The 22,200-nt window shown below is 39.0% G+C and overlaps 1 protein-coding gene and 1 long non-coding RNA gene across 2 annotated transcripts in view; one reads left to right on the forward strand and one right to left on the reverse strand.

The window, feature by feature from the left end:
• LOC129765615 (tyrosine-protein kinase-like otk) overlaps positions 1-22,200 on the reverse strand; it is a 191,195-nt gene that overhangs the window by 56,110 nt on the left and 112,885 nt on the right. The window lies entirely within an intron of this gene.
• Positions 5,645-6,401, forward strand: LOC129765031 (uncharacterized). The gene is made up of 3 exons (XR_008741334.1): positions 5,645-5,695; positions 5,898-5,986; positions 6,046-6,401. It is a non-coding gene; the product is annotated as an uncharacterized LOC129765031 (long non-coding RNA).

Below are 22,200 nucleotides of genomic sequence, written 5' to 3' on the forward strand. Positions count from 1 at the left end.
CGTTTGCGGAAAAGCGAGTATGGTTTGAAACAATCAGCGCGCTGCTGGAACAAACGCATTCACGAGGTGTTGATGCAGGCAGGATTTCAGCAAGGAAGAGCAGACCCGTGTCTATACAGCAAAAATGTTGACGGAGAACGCATATATGTCCTTATTTACGTCGATGACATCCTCGTCGCTTGTGAAAATGAAAAGCATATTGAAGGTGTTCACTGTACACTGAAAAAACATTTCGAAATTACCGAGCTGGGTGATCTTCGCAGTTTCTTGGGTATGGAGATAGCGGCTGAAAATGGAAAGTTCTCAATTAGTCTCAAAGGATACATCGAGAATCTTGCAGGAAAGTATGGCCTTTTGGACTCCAAACCTGTGAAAACTCCAATGGATCCAGGATATGCAAAGGATGCTGGAACCAGCAAGCCACTTGAGGACGACAACGATTATCGAAGCTTGAGAAGAAGCTTTTTTTCATTCTTATGTAAACTTTAATACGACACGGTCACAATAAAAGTATTCCTTTAGTTTTTGCAGAAAATTGTTTTATTTCGTTTTAATATATTGTTGTGGCCAACAGTATATGGAACGCGAGTATACTCTCGTGCACCGATACAGTATTCCCCCCTATTGCTGTACCATGTATATTATACAAATGCATACCAGTATTTGTGAGCCATGACATTTTCTGTTATCTTATGTCTCATTTAATATCATAAATCGAGATGACAAAACATGAGCTAAAAATCAATTTTGGGTGTATAACTATGAACGAGTTTTCCCTGAAAAAGGTTTAAAAATTTTTTTGTGCATCTGAGCGAGTTAGTTTGCAAAAATATATTTCCATTCATGAAACGCCCCGTCTGCATAGCATGTCATGACTAGAATTACACACATACATGCTTAGTGTACAGTCGGCATATTCCAGTCGTTTAGGCTTGGATCGCTTGAATGACACTTCAACCCATAACTCACATGATAGTTTCCGGACTGATAATGATCTGAAAACACACCAAGAGCTTTCAACAAAAACCGGAATTAGATTTATGGCACCACACCAGCCATCCAACGCTGCTATCTGTGCTTATCATAAACCGCACAGAGCTACATAGAAGTGATGACACATGGGTTCTATTATCACTATCAGCATTAAATTTTCACCTCTCGCACCTTTTCTCCTGCTGGCACCTGTCTCTTCAAATATGCACAACATCCAAGTTTATAACTCTGATTAGTTGGTTCAGATAAATCCCTCCAACGAACAACCTGATGACGAAAAAGTTTATTCCATTCATTACATATGTCACCTTTTCCCCCTTCTGTTCTCTGCTGACGACACCAACTGCATTGAATACCAAGTTGCTCTACGTGCACTATAATGCGACTATGTGGAGACACTCCCATCAAACCCTTGAAAAGAGATGTGCACCGAAGAAAAGGGATTCAGTTTTCCGATCCCCGGATGAACCGGGAATGGCCGGAGGGCCCTAATTAGTGCAACATTGTTTACCGGTAGTGAAATATGCCACGACTTCCATCTCAAATCTGAGCGCTGAGCGTTGGCTCGAACTGGAAAATATTTTTGCGTAGAAATATTTGCTCGATAAAATCCACACCTGTAGACACCGTCACCATCAGCGTTCCGATTCCATCCCGTTGTAGGCTAACACTAGAGAAGTAATGCAACAACAAACTCTCGCAGACAAAGTACTCACCTCTCCACCTCCCTCCCACAAACTGTGGGGGAGGAAGCGAAGCACGATTGTGGAATATTTCCCAAGCATACCTTCTTTGTCTTTCGCTCTCAACGGTGCAGGAAAATGCAGGAAATGCACCAAGTTCCTGAACAAGTTTAAATATTCAACTTGTTCGCCGGCGCTACGATTCCGTATGCACGATGTCTGCTGCTATGTACCACTCCGGGTTCACCGTAAATATCTTCTCGATCGAGAGTTTTCAACTACTTGGTGGAGGTACAGAAAGGAAGAAAGGGAACGAAGTATCTTCTTCCGCCAGAGGTGCAATTTTATGGCACTTCTTAGATGGGTTATTTTCCCGAGAACAGGGTCGATTCTCGTCACTCTCATTTTGTGGTCGCAAAAAGATTATGGTGAAAATTGTAATAACATTACAACCCTGCGATACTTGGATACCCAAGTTGACTGTATCGAGCCGAAAGTTTGCCGTCTAGTTATGCGGCTATGCGAGCACCAAAACGAATGAAGGCGTCATTTATTACGGCTCCCTTATCAGTTTTGGTGATCCGGGCGCACAAAGTGTGGACCGAGGTAGAAAATAGTTGAGTTAGCGTTGCGAGCATTGTTTGCGGAAGTAGAAGAAACCCAATGTTTTTTCTACTGGAATTTATGGTTTCTCGACGGTTCGCCGATTAAACGATGCTTGTCGTCGGTGGGTTTGACACTGCAATTATATGCGACTCTGGTGCACTAGCGCGGAGAAAGATCCTGCCAGTAGTGGTGATAGATATGAATCGGAACATATGGAGCGGATAAAATGTGGCGGGGTTCATATGCAGTACTTTTTCTTTGAACATATTTGACTCGTGCGAGTTCTACTAAGTATTCTCTTTTTCATTCAGAAAGGATACCAAAATCAACAAGTATTAATCTTGTGGCATTCAATTTTCCAGCGATGTGAATGAATTTGGATTTCAGTTTGTTGCTATAAATTGTATCAACTAGACCAGGGCGACCTTAATTATCGCATCACATGTCTTGAATTCACTTATGGCACACACAAAAGCTACACCCAAAATTAAATTTTAGCAAATGTTTTGACATGTGAAAAAAGTGAACGAACGGTCGTTTTTTACAGGACATCAGTTCATATGAACTGTGTAGACAGTTCAGAACCAGTTCAGAACGAATTGTGTACGGTGATCGGTGTATAAGAGGCAGGGGCCTGGCAACCCTATCCCAAGGGGGTCTTCGCAGCCACTTGGTTACGCGTTCCCTTATTAAGCGATCGATCGTGAGTTCAAACTCAGGGCCCTCAATTGACCATCATTGTGTTGTTATAGAATAACTATGTCCACGCAACCATCATCAGCGATGGAGATCGATCCACGGTGGAACAAAGATCGATTCATCCATACAACTGCTCTGCTCTGCAAGAAACATCGGGCTGCTGTTCTATATATAACCCAACAATGATCAATATCAACTGTCTCCGCTGTCCGGTCTGCTGAACAATGGAAGAACAGATAGAATACCCTTACGAACAGGAAACCTAACGCCTAAATGGCTACTACTACTACTGTGTGATTTACAATTTATAAAAACATAAAACATATGTACATGTACACAATAAAACCCCGGCTCTGTTAAAGATAAAAAGCTAATGAGCCTGATAAATAAATAAATGGGATAAAAAAAAATAAAAAAAATCCTATCCCAACCCAATAGAAATTGAGCGTAGGCAACATAAGACTAGGGCTCACGCATTGTCTATTATTTGGGGTCAATATATGTTCAAATATGTTCCACGCAAACCACGTCTGAGTTGGAGCATGGTCACCATAAACTTCTACCAAAATGCGATGACTTTCCGCAGCCTTTGACGTAGGATTCCGTCTTTCGGGAACATATTAGGGTACAAATTGAAAATCGAAAATCGAGCACATCGTGAAAATTGTCCAATTTCAAATGCTTATTGCTTAGTCATTTCATGATGGATTGATGAAATTTTTGCGTCAATCGATTTCGGCACTCCATAACAATTACTTATATTGAAGAATATAATATACGTCATGAAACTAACTATCGAACAATTGAAACATCTCGACACCTCTTCTAACGGAAATTCCCACTTTTGATTGATCAAAATTAACGACACATGCGGCGGGTCCCTAACAGAGGCATCAAGCTGCCTGACGGAAATCGGCACTGCAAATACATAAAAGTAGGGGGAGCTTTTGCTTCCACCGAAATGTGTTCCCTAACAGAGACATCAAAACCAAGCTGCATGGGGGAAAGCGGCATTGCAAATATATGCAAGTCGGGGGCATTTTTATACTGCAAGTAAGGTGAGTGATACGGTTAGTTCTAGCAAACAAAAATTTAAATTTAGAACGTTGATGTTGGTTGCTTCGTGTAATTTCATATCAATGACCGACCCTGTATTGTGAAAAATTTAGCACAAGTGTAAGTGTAAAATTGTATACGGTAGCAGTTGTGTTAAAAATGACTTGATAAATGAAAAGATTTATTTGAATTTTCATAAACAAAAAACCAAGGGGTATTCCCGCTCGAGAACGGGTCGTTTGGTTTAAGTTGTCTGTTTTGTTGTGTTCATTTTTACCCAAGGAAAGTTTATACGGCGAGAAAAATTGGAAAAGTGAAGAAATATTAGAAAAAGGGATTTCCCATATGCTGTACATATCGTATTAGATGTTGTTAGTCCAATTAATATTCGCATTGGGTTGAATAAACATTCAGAAAGTAAAAGTTATAAAAAAATTACCTTTTCCATTCTAAATATGTTTTCTCTATATTAAAGTAACATGTTTTTACTGATGAGAAAAATTGATGATTGTGTTCGGTGTTGGTAATTATCTTATATTACACTGGTGAGTTTTTTTTCTTTATTTCATCCATACATAACACAGGAGGCATCTCGTCTAGGACACAGAGGGCTGTTTTCATCATATCTCGTTCCACTTCGGTTCCACTTTTATCTGATACGCACCATTCAACAACTGTTCACCATCCTTCTTTCATCATCATTCGGTAAACACTAGTGGAGTGAACAAACAATACAACAACAACCTTTCCAGGGCCACCAAATCATTATCAAAAAGTTTAACGATGTAATTTTTCATACCTATCCAAAATCAACAGATAGCCTAACGGAATGCTACGTCAACTATGCTGTCGTATCTCAGACACAACTCTTCTGTGACTTTTTGACGTAGAACTACGTCTTTCATTAAGGGTGCCAACTTCTGTATTCAAAGCAATGACAATTGCTTGTCTTCGTTTCGGACTGAGCTGTGGATGCGACCAAATTACTCATTCACTGATGTCTCTAGCATTGCAATCATTGCACCAAACTGACACCATTGCATTAATGTTTTGAGCTACACAATTATGTGGGTAATCATCAAGCTAGGCTATCGTCAGCTCACCAAGAAAATAAATGTTCTGCAATTTTGTCAGTGATTTGGTTTCGCATGACGGTAGGAAAACTCTCTCCACAAAGGATGATAGCTAAGCTAATGTAGACTGGCAATATTAACAGAAAGGGCTTCTGTTGAGCAGAACGCAGAACGGAGATAAGTGTGTGTATATTTAGTTGCTTCAACCCATCGATATATGGATAATTGTGTGTGTACGTGTGTGCTTCATAACCCGTACGTAAAAATAGTTCATATTTGCTACGCTGAAATTCCATTTGTATCTGCTCCCGTGTGCATTGGCTCTGTAATGATGCAAAAATCGCCTATTTTCTATGCTACACTGGAGGAAAACATTAGTAAATGCAGCTACCAAATCTTTAGTAGTTGAAACATTGGTAAAATGTACGCAAAACTTTGTAAAACGGATGTCTTATACAATATACATCCCTACTAAAGATTCGTACATTTTACTTCATAGCATGTGTAACCTTGATTGTTTTCATTTCTAGGAACTGTAATGTGCGTACTTCGTCATTCTTCTTGAGGAAACAAAGCCATTCGGAGGTAAGGTTTTTTGGTTTTTATTAGATTAAAATATATGTAGCTTTTGTTTCTCTTCGTCGAAAACAAATTCTCGACCACAAAGATATCGAGAACTTGTTTTCGCTGCGGGAAAACAAAAGTTTAATTCGTTGTAGTGAAATCTTAATACACCGAATCTTATAAAAATAAACTTCAACACAATCCTTTCCCTTTTAATTTTCAGTTTCTAACCTTGGATTAAAATTGCACAGTTGACTGGTGGAATATTCAATGTATACTAGACTAAGCATTTGCAACACAAATAAATGTCAGGTAATCACATATATTTCATCACAAACCCATATTTTTAACTAACCATAATCATACATCAGGAAACGGGAGAGCAAATAATGCGGATGAAATGTACTGCGATCTGGTCCCATCAACTGCCAACTAATGAGTTGTTCCTGTCCTAAAGGATGAAAATGTGCAACAGGAAAAGGAGCAAAACCTTGATGAACGAGGATTTGAAAAAAACATATGAGACTAATTCGGTCGAGGCTGCGATTAAATTTGTCTATTTGCACGAGCAATGTTTAGATATAGAATGTAGGATGTAGGAAATTACAGTGTAAAAGATAATGTATGATTGAAGACAGCTTTATAAATAAGAATTAATTATCAACAACATAATGTCATTATCCCTTATCATTATCTCTTACAAATAAAAAACAAAGTTTTCACTGATGTTGCTCCAATGGTGGGTCAACATGCCCACCATCCTACAAAAGTAATGCCTACCAATTTTCTTTTGTAAGATGTACTAATGATTAGTAGGGTAGAAAATGACTAGCGAATTGGTAACATTTACGAAAAAATTCGTCATATAAAGGGTGTGTCACATCAAATTGCATCACGGAAAAAACGCTGTAGAAATTCGCCCAGTAGACCGATCCTTTTGAAAATTTTAGACAGTAAAATAAAAACTATTAAACAACTTTTGGCATTTTCTTTTTATTCATACTTCGAGCCCAAGCCCGTATGCTCGCACCTTCCTCTTTACCCCGTCCATAAGGTTCTGTACAACGTCAGGTTGTAGTTTTTTTGAACAGAAATCCATTTTCTCTTGAAGTTCGCCTCCGATTTGACAACTTTTGGGTTCTTCCGGAGGGCCTGCTTCATAATCGCCCAATATTTCTCTATTGGGCGAAGCTCCGGCGCGTTGGGCGGGTTCATTTCCTTTGGCACGAAGGTGACCCCGTTGGCTTCGTACCACTCCAACACGTCCTTTGAATAGTGACACGAAGCGAGATCCGGCCAGAAGATGGTCGGGCCCTCGTGCTGCTTCAATAGTGGTAGTAAGCGCTTCTGTAGGCACTCCTTAAGGTAAACCTGCCCGTTTACCGTGCCGGTCATCACGAAGGGGGCGCTCCGCTTTCCGCAAGAGCAGATCGCTTGCCACACCATGTACTTTTTGGCAAACTTGGATAGTTTCTGCTCGCGAATCTCCTCCGGAACGCTGAATTTGTCCTCTGCGGAGCAGAACAACAGGCCCGGCAGCTGACGAAAGTCCGCTTTGACGTAGGTTTCGTCGTCCATTACCAGGCAATGCGGCTTCGTCAGCATTTCGGTGTACAGCTTCCGGGCTCGCGTCTTCCCCACCATGTTTTGCCTTTCGTCGCGGTTAGGAGCCTTCTGAACCTTGTATGTACGCAGGCCCTCCCGCTGCTTGGTCCGCTGGACGAATGAACTTGACAAATTCAGCTTATTGGTGACATCCCGGACCGAACTTCTCGGATCACGTCTAAACTGCTTAACAATGCGCTTGTGATCTTTTTCACTGACGGAGCATCCATTTTTGCCGTTCTTCACCTTCCGGTCGATGGTTAGGTTCTCGAAGTATCGTTTTAGTACTCTGCTGACCGTGGATTGGACGATTCCCAGCATCTTACCGATGTCCTGATGTGACAACTCCGGATTCTCGAAATGAGTGCGCAGAATTAATTCACGACGCTCTTTTTCGTTCGACGACATTTTTCCAAATTTACGAAAAATTGACAGTGAAGCATGGCCAACGTGATCTATACACTCTTATCTGATTATAAGCGAAAGCTGAAGATATAATTCCTAAAAATTAAATTTCTACAGCGTTTTTTCCGTGATGCAATTTGATGTGACACACCCTTTATACTAAATTTTCCTCTCAGTGTATGATTGTCGATTGTTTTATGTTGCAAATTATGCAATCGTAATGATAAATATAAATAAGGAGGGAAGATAGCGGGTGGGAAATATTTACGCTAGGGTATTAGTAATGAATCTCTGCTGATGCAAATATTCAGCAGTTAACATTGTTTGTTTTCTGTCATCAATGCATTGAACTGACGCTATGGTGAAGCAGGTATTAAGGTTGTGCACCAAAAATTATTTGGGGGAATACCAAGTTATTCAATAACTAGGCTTTCAACTAGGATTACATTTGCGCTAATCTTGATCATAATGAAGCAGTGCTACTCTTTTCGAGGTTGTTGAGATTAACAGATAGTGTTTATTTCGTTTATTTAGACACCAAGAAAGTAAATGTCGTTCTGGAATTTGGTATGTGATTTGGTTTCGCTTGCCAGTAGCAAAACTTTCTCCACTAAGTATGACAGCTGCGCTTATCTCGAGCAAAGTATTGTTCTGCGAGCACAAGAATGAATCATCAAACAATTATCATCAAATGTTTCTACAATAAAAAAAAACATTTCAGAGCGACCAAACTGCGACTTGAATTAAACAACAGCGTAGTTCTTCGTCAACAATGCGGTCGTGTCTTGAACACAACCTCATATACTTTTTCCTTCATATTGAGGTAATGAAGTAACACTCCCCGCAAAAACACTCTCATTCGTACGAAGTTCAACATATTCGAAGTGGCATAAAACCAGATTGTTTACGCTTCAACTTTTTGACATATATTGAAAAAGATGCGCAATGACAGTAGCTTTCCAACGAATTTCTGGAAATTTGATTAACTGGAATAATAATCGAGTTACGCCATCTTCACCTAATATTATTTCGTTATTTTCTCTTGGATTCTTGGATTGCTTGGATTCCAAATAAAAGATTAGTTTGTTACTCGTTGCTTAGTTCATTTGGTTGTGCTAATTGCTGCTGTGTGCACCCGTGGCCGAGTGGTTAGCGTCTCACATTATCATGCCGGGTGTTCGATTTCGATTCCCGTTCTGGTCGGGGGATTTTTCGTCAAAGAAATTTCCTTCGACTTGCACTGTGGTCATGCGTATTCAAGAGCTTGCCCCTCGGAATACATTCAAGGCGTGTTATTTGGCTTAGAAAATCTCAACTAAGTATTAATAAATGACGCTAGTTAATGCATATGTTGAGACGGCAAAAGTTCCACAGGGAACGTTAACGCCATTCAAGAAGAAGAAGAATTGCTGCTGTTGTGTGGTTGTGCTGTGGAGTTCAAGCTAATCACAACCATCACTGAAACCGTTAAGTTCAACAACATTTGGCAACGGTTCGTCAAGCGATTGATTTGGTTGGGGCAGCGAAGCAATCGCCACTACACACAATCATATAATTAAAAAGGCACTCCAGAAATTCTCATTTGCACTCGTGCGCATACATAAGAGACGGCACATTTCATCCAGATTCCAATTAGGCTTACCGAACATCAAACCCCCTCGTGCACATAAAAAGATAAACATGATGCGCGAAGTGAGGACCGGAGAAAACGCTAAGCCACTCTCCCAAGATCAAGATCTGTTGCGAATAAATTAAAAGCAAAAGCAAACGAGCGAGCGACCGACCGACCGGGTGACTGCCGCCGCATGGCTGCTAAGATATTAAGAATCAGGCCTTTGAAGTTGATGCGATTAAATTGATATTTCCGTTTTCATGCATCGCCAAATAATTTCACTCGGCTGTTGAGAGCTGCATGCATTTCATCTCCCCAACGTGTGTGTGTGCAGCATCAGCAACAGCAGCAGCAGATCTCTTTTCACTCGGTGACAAGCCACGCGGAGGATCAGTTTTTCATTCCTTCACTTCTTCTGGCCGTCCGCTCTTTTTGGCGTTTTATTATCGTAACACTTTTGCGCCCCACAGAAGATTGCAATGGTGGGAGAGAGCAGTTCCCGCTGCAATTTGCCACTCTTCTGGCTCCACACCCCTCAGCATCATGTGGAGATCTCAGCGAAGAAATCCTTACGTGACCGCTTCGTTCCGAAACGGGACCGGCGGGTCGGCGAGAAGGCCTCGGCATCTCGACAGTCGAACCAAGTTAAAAGTATATGTGATAGAGAAAAGGGATGCAGTTATGCCTCTTTTGGTATACGAGCTTTATCCCACGGTGCTGGTAGCTTCTGGTAGCCTCATGCTACTTCCACCCCTCGGTCCTGATGTTTTTTCGGTTCGATTTGAACGGTCGTGAAGGTTTTCCCTACCTCGATCATCATTATCGTTTTATCGTTTAACCTTTTTTGATTTGCTGTCGAAGCATCACACACAGCGCATAATCGTGCTGATCCAAGCAGTGGTGACGGGCAATTGGTTTCATTTTATCGGTTGTACTCGATTATAATTTGAGGTCGAACAAGCTTGATGATGACACTAGTGCCACGTTTTTGATATGAAAAAAACATACCATTGAAATATTGGCATTTAACATATTTCCACAAAAACCCGGAATTTCCACGAAGTTAGATGAATTTAAGTACAGATAAGTACAGAGGGACATCACGTCAATGTAAACACTCTCAGAAACTTAGTGGATGTGGATGTTTTCGTTGATTAAGCATCTTTGTATCTGGTGTGGAAGCAGCAATTGTGCCGCTCTGCAAGTGTATGCCACATTGGAGCTCAAAGGTGATAATCTTACGGGGCCAAATCTGGAGAATACGGCGAGTTCGATAACGTTTCGCTGTTAAGAGTTTTCATTGCGCCCTTCACGGCTTTAATGGTGTGTGTCGGTGCGTTCTCATGCTGTAATATCACTTTACTGTGTGTTCGGGCCCATTCGGGCTAAGATTAATTTTATCATTGATTATCAGCAACGGTCAGTATTCAACGATTCACCCGTTTTTAGTAACTTATGGTACATCATATCCTCCTGGTCTCACACAGAGCATCGTCCTTCAGCCAAGACCATTATAACAAGCGAACGATTTGATTCGACTGCTTTACATCATAAAACATCATTTTTTCCAAAATCAATCTTGAGTGTTTTCTTGCAAAATCTGTCATGAATATAATTTGCAGGAAATTATCTGATTTTTTTTCAATATGAAAATAAAAAAACAATTCGAGTCCTACACTAAAAAAATGGTTTTCAAAATTTAGATTCTTAATTATTATTCTTAACGATCATTTTAGAAATGACTGACAGTATACTTGGCTGCAAGTCATTCATACATAAAAATGTACTTGCGAGACGCTATCGTGAGCAACGTCGACACAGCCTATGCCAAATCGCATGCATCGTCATGACATTACAGCACGTGTGTTCAAACAAAAAATTAAGTCTTCAATGAGCTCCATTACAGCACTACACGTATTCGGTTCCACACGTTGCCGGATGTATTCGGTTTAACGACAGAAGCGATGATTACCTCATATGCACATTTTTAGTTTGGTTAGTCGACAAAATACGCCCTGACGAGATCGATAGTGTTATTTTGTCGAAAATTCTAGATCCGTCTACTGACGAATACTTTCCAATACTCTGAAATCCGATCGCGTCGGAATTTTCCGAACGGATCGCAATATTGCATTCTGTAATCCATAACACTCTGCAATCATCTATAACAGGGTGTCGACTACCTTGAAAATCCTTGAAAATCAGGGAATTCAAACAATGTCAGGGAAAGTCAGGGAATATCAGGGAAGTTCGTCACCAAGCTGAAAAAAATGAAATTCCGTCAGAATTTTGATCATTGCAATAATTAGAAAGTTAATAATACAAAAGAAGTTGTATTTGACTAGTTTGACTCTCTGTAGGTTTTGACGTAGGACTACGTCTTTCATTTCTATACCGGGGTGTAAAATCAAAGTTTCGGAAACGAAAGCGTTACACCGGAGACCGAGATTTGGAGCGTTAATAGCTCTTCAACAACTGAACGAAATGGTATGATAAACACTTCATTTGAAAGATAAAATGTCTACGCGTCATATACTTGTTACTTTTTAATCCAAAAACTTGTTTCAATAGTCTTAAAATTGCTTTCAAAACAGGCTATTGAAATCACCAATTGGTATATAAGCGAGCGCCGCTCGGAAATCCACTCAGTTTTAATTGAACAGCGATTGGAGCATGTTGTCGCTGTTGTGGTGAAGCTCTTCGTTTATCATGAAAGCGCGGAAGAACGGTGTCAATCCATCAGGAGGAGAGTGATGCCACAAACGGTTCCCGGGAAGACATCGCTACACACACACAAAACGCGTTTGGATGCCATTCAGCATCGAGAAAGTTCCGGAAAGATCGAATCATTTCTGGAAAATAATCTACCAGTTCCTCTGGGAATTTAAAAATACATTCATGTGAAAGAGTTTATTTTAATGTTTTCTAACCATATAACACAGCGATCAAATACATTTGATTTTGTAATTTTTCAACCAAGTGTAATTAGCAGGAAAGCTTCTGAAGATTATTCTTCCCCATCAGTAGGATATTTCCGTATCCAATATTGTATGCGCCCGCAATCGATTATTGCTCAGTCGCCGAAAGTTCCGAGCTCAGAGAGTTCATTCCCCTCTAGTTTGCCTTCCAAATTGCCATCGTAAACCACACCTTCTCTCGATTCAATCACACACAAAAAGCATACTTAAGCGATATTCTGGTGGTGAGACACATCCATTTTTCGTGAGGACATCGACAGGACAACATCGTTGATGAGGATGCTGGACGGCGAAGGATCGAGATCTGCCCTGAAACGCAAGCAGTTTGTTTGAAACCGTGAGGGAGCACAGAGAAGCCGATCCTTCAGGAGAAGAGAAGGTGACCATTGAAGCAGCCGCTACACACACACATACACGCACGGAATTCTTTCCGTTTGGATGCCATTCAGCATCGAGAAAGATCCGGAAAATATTCTGCCAGTTCCTCTGGAAAATTAAAAAATCCATTCATGTGAAAGAGTTTATTTGAATGTTTTCTATCCATGTAACACTGTGACCAAATATGTTTCAATCAAGAGCTATTAACAGGTGGTTATCGAATTAGCATTAACCACATGTGGGCTTCCAGTATCGAGGAAAATGTGGAAATATCTAATCGTTGCTGGAAGATAATCTGCCAGTTCCCCTTGGAATTGAAAATTACATTCAAGCGAAAGAGTTTATTTTAATGTTTTCTATCCATAAAATATCCATATAATACATTTGGGTTTGTGATTTGTCAATCAAGTGCAGTTAGCAGGAAAGCTTCTGAAGATTATTCTTCAGAACAAGGTTTTTCGTATCCTATATTGGATGCATAAAACCTTGTGCCTCCAACGTAACGCTCTCATTTTCGAAGTCCCCTCAATATTCATTTATTCATTCATTCAGAATGGATTTAGATTCAACTTCAAACAAATGATCTCTAAATCAACGATAGTCCTACGTCACCCTTGCGGTTACACCATAGATATAACCCACTTCCTGTTTTTCAGTTTGCTTTTGCCTGTAGGTGAACATAGTCCTTCCGAAGGGTAAACAGCGCAAAAGTAGACGACTTTTACATTCGCGATGTTTTTCTGGCATTTTTGGCATCAGCATCTGCCGTTCAGCTTCAACCAATTCCCTTCCTTTTCTTCTTAGAAATCTATCGATAAATTAATGCTTGAATAAGACTACAAAGAGGCTACAGATGGATCTGAATGTCAGATTTTGGGACGAAGAAGGGGTTGGGTTTGGTGAATCGTTACATGACATCAATGTCCTTGGAACATTCTCAAGCATCAGGAATTAACTTTTACCGTCCATCGACACAAAAAGAAGTTTGTGTCGATGGACGGTATAAACGTGAGTTGGTCCCTTTACGCGAGCTGCAAATGGTTTTTCAAAATAAAGAAAAAAAAGCTCTTGAATTTGGGTAGCTTCGGATTGCATTTTTTACACGGTTTATCAAAGGATTAAAAAAACTCGCCAAAATTTTACGACTGACAAATCTTGAAATTTTGTCTGAGATGCGAAACACTGCGTTGATGTATCCTTGATCTTTCCATCATTGATTCCGATAGGAAATGGAGGGAAAACGATTCGAAAAGCTTTTGATCATTGGCTTTTTTTGATATTTGACGGTCTCTCGTTAGAAACCTCAACGTTGAGAGGGCTTTTCCAATAGCGAATGTTTCTATGAAAATATGTGGGAGGAAACGGTTGTGCTATGCGATAAGTTTATGATGCTATATTCCACTTTGGATGGATAGCATCAATAAAGATGTTGAGCTCTTTTTATCGTCATATGAATCAACGTTAATAAAACGGCTACGGGAAACAGAAGTGGAATATCTGGAGGTAAAACGGGGAAAATTTCGCAAAACGTACAATTGGGGGCCGAAAGATTGCGAGATAAAGCATTTCGTTAAAATAGTAACAGTTTCATGAAAATGATCCGAATCAAAATGAAAATGTCTCATTCTGTACTAGTATTTGAGACTCCTTCAAAATAACTTTGAACTGTATTAGTATATCCATTTTTTAAATCTTTTACGACACTTATCAGTCGTCGTTAAACTCAATAACAAAACACAAAAAACAATTCATTTATTGGAAAATATCGACAGTCGTTCTTAAATCTCATTGTTTAAGCTAACTAAATGTTTTAGGAGCTGCAGCTCAAATACATTTAGAGAATTTCATTACTAGTCTACACCAGGATTTTTTCTGAAAAATTACTGGAAAATCAGGGAATATCAGGGAATTTATTTTCGGATTTTGAGTCGACACCCTGTAGAATCCGTTCGAGTCCAATGGGGTTGTGCACATGTGACAACCTTACCACGCATGTGACATAGACAACATTAAGCTTAGTGTTCTATTCCTGTGAAGCGAAATAGGTGATAAATTTTAGTTTGATATAAACACGCTTTTAAAACAACAATCATAAATGAAAATAGGTTCTATTTTGTGTTATGTGTAACAGAGTAACAAATTCTTTGCAAGTGAGAACAAATGTTGAACGAATTTAATTAGAAAATTATTTTATGTTAAACTAGCTGACCCGGCAAACTTCGTACGGTCACAAATTTGTTTTTTGTTATCAATACCTTCAAACATTCACGTTTTCTTACTATGAGCAAGTCCATGGGTCCAATCGCAGAACTGTTCATTGATTGATCTTCTATTTGGCCCCGTTCAATTTAGCTTTCACCCTAAAATTTCTAGTATTTCTAACAAAACTCATCATTGTAAGACACAATTCTCGTTCAAGATTTTTCAACCACTTGTAAATAACATGTTTCTCCGTTACATGGAATAAATGTTTTATACAGAAAATATGATAGAATAAAGACAGCCCTAAATCGGACAATTCCTTCCTCCAGTTCTGCTCTTATCAACACATCCGGCGATCCTTTTTTTTTTGTATAGATAGAAGAAGATACGGAAGAAGATAGGAGTACGTTTCATCACATTAAAATCCATTCCCACTTTCGAACAAAGATCAATTTCGCTAGTGCAAACATCAAATGGACTAACATCACTTGTCACTATGCAATTGTAGAACATATGCGAATTTAATTTTCCGAATTTTCCCTTTTTCTTTCAGAGTTTTCCGAAAATTTTCAATTGTCATGTTTGGTTGGAATATTTTTGGTTGAAATATGTGTAATATTTCTATGGGACCTCCTCTCCATTCCAGAGGAGGGGGGGTGGGGTTATAGAAATTATAGAAACATTTGTTATTCTCAAAAACCCTCACATCCCAAATTGTGCTTGGTTAGTTCTCGAGTTATGCAGAAGTTTGTGTTTCGTTTGTATGGTAACCCGATGTTGGTTTGTCCGATTTTGGGTGTGTTTACGCAAATCGATTTTTCTTCATGAAAATCCCATGTAATCAAGACGAGTTTGGGTTTGTTGATAAGCTCCAAGTCAATGGTGGCTAATAATACCATAAGATGTTCAAATTTTAAATTTTTTTATGTTTTTAACGATTTTCTCCAAAGAAAAGTTATCATCATTGTTTGTCCACCTCAGATAATGGTGTGTCCGAAAAATGATCATGTTTTGTCCGGTTTTATATCCGGTTTTATATTTGAAATTACCATTTTTGCATGAAAAAAAACGAGTTTTCGAGTAGATGTTGCATTTCTCATTGCTTGAGTTTACTGTCATCATATTGATCCTTTCATAATTTAGGCTTTCGTGAGAATATTGTTTTTCTTTGGCATTTTTTATTAGAATCAGATGATTGATCAGAATTGAGGTCATCGAGATGCAGTGCTAAAAATCTTTATCTTCTCTCCACAACTACAGATCCCTTGCCATATCATCAATTGATGATCAAATTTATCCGCTCCAACACATTTGATCGTACTCGCAGCACCCCCTCCACGCTTGGCTTTTTACCAGCTCGAATGGAAAAGTGGTGAAACAAGATAGCAAATACGTTTACCAGTGGTACTGTGCAGAAAATGTTGAGTGGTATCACACGAAAAGTTCGAAAAGTCATCCGAACAGTTACCGATGAATTGTCATGTATTTTTCCCTTAGAGCTCATTATCAAATCTACAAAATGACATCCTTCCGTTTTTTGTACGTTATTTCTATGCTGAGAAATGTCCAACTTTATGCGACCAAATTATAACTGAAACAGGCTTTAATACAAAAATAGATCGAATCTACAGGAACTGCTAAACCAGATTATTGTTCGTGGCTGATGGTAATCATCAAAAATATGCATACAAATGAAACACAAAATATGCCATACAAATGAAACACAAATTTCTGCATTACTCGAGAATTAATCAAGCAAATGAAACCAAATTCGGCATTTGGAGGTTTTAGGGTGCAATAAAAGGTTTTACGGTGGTTAGACACTTCTCCCCATCTCTAAGGGGGGGGGGGGGGGGGGCGGCGATTGGTTCTGCAATACAAATGAAAGACAAATTTCTGCATAATTCGAAAATGCGAATGTTTTAGGGGACACAAAACGTTTCCGTGGTGAATAGACACTCCGCTCTCTCTCTGAGGGGAGGGGCGGACTGCCATACAAATGAAGCATACATTTCTGCATAATTCAAGATTTAATTCAAGCAAACAGAACCAAATTTGGCATGTGGAGATTTTAAGGGGCAAGAAACATTTCCACCTTTCTGAGGGGAAAAAACTGTCCGATTTAGGGCTGTCTTTATTCTATCATATTTTCTGTAAAAAACATTTTTTCCATGTCACGGAGAAACATGTTATTTGCAAGTGGTTGAAAAATCTTGAACGAGAATTGTGTCTGAAAATAATCTGATATAAGATGAGGGAATAAAGGAAAAAAAAATATATATAATGATGAGTTTTGTTAGAAATACTAGGAATTTTATTGTAAAAAGTAAATTCAACGGGGTCGATTAGAAGATCAATCAATGAACAGTTCTGCTATTGGATCCATGAACTTGCTCATAGTAAGAAAAAGTGAATGTTTGAAGATATTGATAACGAAAAACAAATTTAGGGTGGGACGAAGTTTGCCGGGTCAGCTAGTGCAGAATATCAGCTCAATCGGACTTCAGGGAGAGTGGCGCAAAGCGGTCGAAGCTGAGTTTTTTGGAAAATCGCCCAAGGGGGGAGTAAAGGAAATCGGGAATTAAAAAAAAAAATTGGATGCCAAATATCTTATGGCGGGTTTACATTAGAGAGATCTATAGCTATAGATGGATTTATTCACGTGAAAATAGGTGTAAACGGGTGAGAATAAATATGATACACTTATTCGAGGTATATATAACTTGAATAAATTCACCATATGTAAACGCTTGTGAATTTCTCACTGGAGAGAAATCACTAAAGTTGGATGCAGTTCTACTTCAGGTGAATAAATTCACCGAAAATATGAATATATTCATTATAGAAGTTCACGCTAGTGTAAACGGTTGATGCGATTTCTATAAATCTCATCATATTTCTTCACATGAATATATCACTAGTCTAAACCCACCCTTAAAATAGCATGAGAGCTACTGCCATCTCGAAAAAAAAAAATTTCTCAAAAATCTTCACTCTTGGACCTAAAACTTTAAAACTTTTACTTATGATAAATAAAATAGTTAAAAGCTAATAAATATAGTTATCTCGATTTTCCATTCGGAACTTGCTGCGAAACGTTGGTTTACACGATAATATACCCAATGCAAAATATTAGCTCAGTTGGACTTCATTTTTTAGTGTCGCAGATGTTGAAATTTGAGTTTTTTTGAGAACCGAAAAATCACCGGAAATCGAGGTCTTAAAATTTTTTTTTATGGCAAAAGTCTTATAATTGCACGAAACGTCAATATTTATTGTCATGTAAAAAAACATAATTTTTGTGCTCAGTTGTTTTTTCCATCTGAAAAGTCAGTTTTTGACAAAACTTTTGACGTAGGACTACGTCTAACCGGTTGTTTTTTCCATCTGAAAAGTCAGTTTTTGACAAAACTTTTGACGTAGGACTACGTCTAACCGGAAGATATAGGTGAAATGGAAATCTGGGCACTGAACAAGGAGGAAAAAATGCAAGATTGGGAACGCTTATAACTCGAGCATTTCTCAATAGATCGCAAAGGTTTTTGCATCAATTGATAGGAAATATATCCACGCATCTATCATAACGAATATCGTTTCATTTTTCTTGAGATAAATAATTGAATAATTGTGAAATATCAAGCATTGTCCAAATGCACTATGTGCCCATTTTTGATTGGTCCATTTTGTGCTCCTCAAATCGTACCGTCCAAAACGGGCAACCAGAGCAGCAGCGAAATAGAATGAAGCACGATTGGAAAGGAAAAAGAAAAAATTAACGAAACATTGATCGCAGTCTCACACATGCGGAATTCTCGAGCCAGCCAGTCAGCTTAAAAATCCCCGCTCCGCTGCCGTAACGATAATTCTTTGTGTGGACACCGACTGGACAACATCGTTGCTGGACGAGCTGGACGGCGAAGGACCGAGTGCCTTTCTCAAGGCAAGAGGGCGGAGGTGGTAGCGCTGGAGTAGAGTAATAGAGTAGAGTAATAGAGTAGAGTAGAGTTTTCAAAGGGCCTTTCTCAAGGCTAGAGACGAATGAACTGCAAAAGTTTAAAGTCTCTATAATACAAGACCTTCCGTACACCACATCAGTTCGCGTCACAACACATCAACAAACCAACCCAAGCAGCCATGGCTGGACATGGCAAAGGGGGAAAAGTGAAAGGAAAGGCAAAATCCCGCTCGAACCGTGTTGTTCTGGAGTTCCCCGCAAGGGTAGCTAGGCTGAGCGCGTTAGTACCAGTGCACCAGTCCACCTAGCCGGCGTTATATAGTTTCGGTCGCCGAAGTGATCGAGTTAGCTGGCAAAGCTGCTCGTGACGATAAGAAAACCCGCATTCGGAACAGAACATATTCGGTTCGGTGGACATCAAGACAACAGGCAGTTGCAACGGGTGGCGAGTGGCAAACGCAATCGCAAAACGGCAGCAGGTAGAAGAAAGAAAAAGTTTGTTTATACAGACTGCTTTTGTGGCAAAACCAGCCACCGAAAAACACGGCGCTTTTCAGGGCCATTAAACCTTTCAAAGAAGAGTTATTAAAAGTTTTTCACAATACCAATGCATTCTAAAGTGACATAATATGACATATAATATAAACTGATTTGGATTTTTGTGGTTGGGGTCTTTTAAATTGATCATTCAGTTTTCACAAACCCATGCATGGTTCCCGAATTGAAAGTGGCTTCAAATTACAACACATTGTATGCAGGATGGCATTCACGAATTTTCCCGATAGCAAGAACTGCTTTCTTTGGTTGATAACTGATGTTGAAAATTGACTGAGGTTACATCTGCATTGTATAGAAACATAACTAAGGAGCAACATGATGAGCTATGAATTTCCTGTTGCTCTGTTCTTATTTTAAAGGACTTTAATCCGAAGGTCATCCGTCCCTGTATTCACTGTTGGTTTTTCAGAGCGCTTATAGCTCGTCTATTTCGACAGATCGTAGAGTTCGTCTCCAAAACCTCAGTTCTTTTTCATTTTTATTTACATTGTTTGCGGAGACTACAAATCTTACAATTCATTCGTTTCCGAAACCACAGTTTAAGGTACGGTAATGTGCTCAATAGTGAAATATATGATAGTGAACGAGCTGATGACCACCTATGCATTCCCTATCACAGCCATCATTTTGATTGTACGATATGTGTATACGCCGAAAGATGCCCGACGTTGAACATTTCATAAGTACAAAGCCTTCAGAAAAAAATCAAGAATCAAGTTTGTAAAAAAAAAGGAAAAAAAACAACACCAAAGGTTCTTTTCAGAACCCCCAACATGTTCATAAAGAGTAAACAGTAAACTAATCCATTTTTCAGGTAGATAGAAAGGTATTCACGTAGGAGAAGAAAATAAAACAATATATTTAAAATATATATTTAGCAAAAGCTGTCCCCTTTGTATAGTCCTACGTCACTCCGGTTATGTCACCGACATTACCCACCCGTCTTTTTTTTTAGATAACTGTAAATTTCGACATGCCATGAAATTTTAGAACATGTGGCATCAAAAAAAAAAAGATAGTAGTAGATCAGTAGACCTCGACGTTTCATGCTATTTTAAGACATTTGGCATTATTTTTTTTTAAATTCCGACCCCTCTTGGGTGATTTTTCGATTTTCAAAAAACTCAAACTTTAACCGCTTTGCGCCACACTCCCTTAAGTTCGATTGAGCTGCACAGGGTGTTTTTTCAAGATGGTGAACATTTTTGTTATCCCTTTTGTTTATTTTAGGCTCATTAGCATTTTAGCTGTAACAGAGCCGAATTTTAATTGTGTACATGTAACATGTCTATCATATCTATAATTAGCACATTACACAGTTGCCATTTTTCGGCGTTAGAGTATTCCCTTCTATACAATTGCATATGGTACACATTTACACAGTAGCCATTTAGGCGTAAGAATTTTCCTTCTGTTCTTCCATTATACAAGTTAGACCGGACAGCGGAGACAGTTGATTGATCATTGTTGAGTTATTTATAGACCAGCAGCCCGATGTGTCTTGCAGAGCAGAGCAGTTGTATGGATGAATCGATCTTATTTCGACCGTGGATCGAACTCCATCGCTGATGAGTGTTGCGTGGACGTAGTTATTCTGTAATAACACAAAGATGGTCAATGAAGGCCCTGAGTGGCGTGGTGAACATTTTGTATGAGGTAATTTTTTAGGGTTGATTTTTTTCTCATACATTCATTGGCACCCTAATCTACATATTAGATGTAGACATATGAGATATAAAACATGTTACATATTAGTGTAGAAAAGTTCTTTTTCTTTCATAATTTTCTTCTTGAAAGTGTGTTTATTCCACCTGAAAATCCATTACAGTCATTGTCGCTTCCCAAACTCGTGATAGAAAGCTCAATGTCGTTAACGCGAATTAACTTATCGCTCCAAAGACAAATTACTCCGCTCCGTCTGTGCTGCAGTTTCGTACTGTCTGATAATATAAAAAATGGGTGGGTTATATCTATGATATAACCGCAAGATTGACGTAGGACTACCTTAGGCAATCATTTGTTTGTATCGATTAAGTTTTTGATTGAATGAAACAATTTCCGAATTCAATCGAATACATTATATTTGTTTCGTGAATAAAGAGATTGAATAAATGCCATGTAAGGTCCATTCATACAATGTGGTATGCATTTGTATGAGAATAATTGATGGTTCAAGTGTAAATGTTTTGTGAGGAAGAGTTTCTTTTTCTACTCCGAAAGAATTTTAAAAATCTTTAATTCTATTCTGGCAAGGAGCAAGGGTTGCAAAGATTAAATATAACAGTTGACAGTGAAGTGGTATTACGGCAAGTGATATAGTTTTCGATTCGGTTTCTGAAGGTTCCCGTATCATGTTTGCTCTTGTTTCGGGACGCTCGTGAATGTATCGGTGTGTATGTGCTTGCTGCAGTACAGTCTTCCGAGCGAGTGTAACCGATGTAAAGAAAGAAAAGGAGCGCCCGTTTACGCAGGCAAATCAGCGATGAAGAGATAAGTTATTCACGTTTACTCTTTTTATCTCTATTTTTCTTTATATATCTCGAACGTTCCAACGCTAACATCCCATAACAGTGTCCCAATGACAGACTTTGTATGTAGTTGTGAGAAATCCGTGGCGATGAATGTGCAGTGTCGACATCTGGTGGATTATGAGGAAAATTGCTCTCTTTCGAATAGATGAGTCCGAGGGCACATAAATATGAAAAAACACATAAATTTTGAATGATAATTTTCACTTTATGTTTGATTGCTTGAGTCATGTGGCCTTAACCCTTGCTCGACTGTTCCTAAATACATTTCCTGATAGTTCCATTGTAATAAGTTGGCGCTATCA

This window comes from Toxorhynchites rutilus, chromosome 2 (genome assembly GCF_029784135.1).
Source record: "Toxorhynchites rutilus septentrionalis strain SRP chromosome 2, ASM2978413v1, whole genome shotgun sequence".
In the NCBI taxonomy this organism is placed as follows: Eukaryota; Metazoa; Arthropoda; class Insecta; order Diptera; family Culicidae; genus Toxorhynchites; species Toxorhynchites rutilus.